The sequence below is a fragment of the Zingiber officinale genome, chromosome 7B (genome assembly GCF_018446385.1).
Source record: "Zingiber officinale cultivar Zhangliang chromosome 7B, Zo_v1.1, whole genome shotgun sequence".
NCBI lineage: Eukaryota > Viridiplantae > Streptophyta > Magnoliopsida > Zingiberales > Zingiberaceae > Zingiber > Zingiber officinale.
This window is the reverse complement of record NC_055999.1, coordinates 116,498,710-116,500,835: the sequence shown is the minus strand read 5'-3', so window position 1 is coordinate 116,500,835 and position 2,126 is coordinate 116,498,710. Positions and strand designations below refer to the sequence as shown.

At 35.5% G+C, this 2,126-nt stretch overlaps 1 non-coding gene across 1 annotated transcript; it reads left to right on the top strand.

Moving 5' to 3' along the window:
- The first annotated feature begins 211 nt into the window (after positions 1 to 211).
- On the top strand, positions 212 to 285 carry TRNAE-UUC. Its single transcript has one exon. It is a non-coding gene; the product is annotated as a tRNA-Glu (tRNA).
- Positions 286 to 2,126: the final 1,841 nt, after the last annotated feature.

The following is a 2,126-nucleotide window of genomic DNA, read 5'->3' as shown; positions in this document are numbered from 1 at the left end:
AAAAAAAAACGAAAATTTCCAAGGAATAAAATATATACTTTTAAAAAATGAACGAATTGAGAATCATCCTTTTATACCCTTCAAAAATATATAACACAACTCACATTATGATACTCAAAGAAATAATTGTTTTTGATTATTTTTTAATTAATATCAACAGACAGTTATTAAATTCATTTATATAAAATTTGTGACGAAACCTTACACCAGTTCCATTGTCGTCTAGTCCGGTTAGGATATCTGGCTTTCACCCAGGCGACCCGGGTTCAAATCCCGGCAATGGAAATTTTTATTTTCTCTTTTGCTATTAAATTTTTTTTCTCTTTTCTGTTTGCATTTAAATAAATTTTGTTTTAAGGTGAAATAAATTGATATTATTTTTTTCCATTCCATGATACCAGTTTTTACTCAAACTGTTTAAATAAACAAAAATATTCTTTCTTAAAAAATAAATATTTTCTATCAACCACTGTTTCACATTATGACCACCACTGCAACATTTTTAAAATATATTTTTTAAAAAAATCTAAACAAATGTAACTAAAACTAAAATATATAAAACAACAAATAATGAATTTAAATATAATCTTAGTGATTGTCTCTTACGTGGCATGATTCTTAACTTCATAACATAAGCTCCAGGTAATATCTCCATGACTCGATTAATATGGACTCTTTGTAGACCAAATATACTCTGTCAATATGATTTCCAATCACTTTGGTGGTGCTAAGCCCGAATGAGTGGTACTCCTGAGTTCTTAAGTCTGAGTGGATGATGATCTTGAGCACCATAGCATTCTCGAATGCTCGAGTCAGAGTGGGTGACGCTCCTGAGTGTCAAGTCCAAGTGGTTGGTGCTCTCAAGTTCTAGTGAATGATAATCCCGAGCACCGTAATATTCTTAAGTGTCTGAGCCCGAGTGCTCAACTTTTTCGAGTTCCTAAGTTCAAGTGTGTGACAATCCCGCGCACCGTAGTATTCCCGAGTCTGAGTGAGTGATGATCCTGGGTACCATAGCATTCTTAAGTGGGTGACGATCTCGAGTATTGTAGCATGCACGAGCCCAAGTGAGTGACGCTCCCAAACATTGTATCTATGTTATTTTGAGCATAGGAACAATGGAAAAAGTAGAAGGCATGAGAACAGACGTCTATTATAGAGCAGACATTAAGAGTTGGTGTTGTAATGACAATTACAGAGATAGAAAAAGAGGTGTCGATTATGAATGTGGAAAGGAGGCATCAGTGATCAGTTACAACAGTTATAAATGTCAGAATTACACAACTGTATGGAATAAAAAGGTTGCATGAAGAAAGAGATGCCTTTGGTACAAAGGAAATATTTCTTCGTCTCCTTTGATACATAAGGTAATCACTTACAGCAGGGTCGAAATGCACAATTGATTTCTAAACTACTACTATTCTCCATTCTTGTTTCAGCTTCTTTTCCAAATCCAACTTGAGCGTTGGGTCGCCGGTTGTGCCAAGGTGCGCCTTGATCTCCCTACTAACCTCTAGTTGGTCTGTTTTAGCAAGGAAGCAAAATGTCCAACGAGGCAAAGAAGGAATTGGCTCACCAAATTTTATTCATCTCCTTTTCATTCGGCTACGAGCTGACCAATTGAAGAAGACAAATCCAATAGCATGTGGCCCAAACCAACGAAAGAAAGTTCTACGGAGTTGACTCATCCCTATTTCAAACCGGAACACTTACCATTTCAATTTTCTGTAATTGCATAAGCCAATAGTTCACAAATCTAACCTCAAGACAAATATGGTAATCACAATTATTACATCTAAATATCGGTGGCAAAACAAATATTTAACATTTATAAAAATAAATAAAAATGAGGCTTCTTAACTCATGATAATCTTAAAACTTCACAAATTACAATTTCTCTATACAAAATGTTATAATTATCATATTTTTTTACTGTGAATAACGCCATGGTCACGGTCCCTGCCTACTTCAACGACTCGCAACGACATATCACCAAGGACATTGAATCATCAACGAGCCCACGGTAGCAGCCATAGCCTTCGACCTTGACAAGAAGGGGAGTAACTCTTACGAGAAGAACATGTTGATCTTTAATCTCAAAGGCAGGACCTTCAATGTTTCTCTTC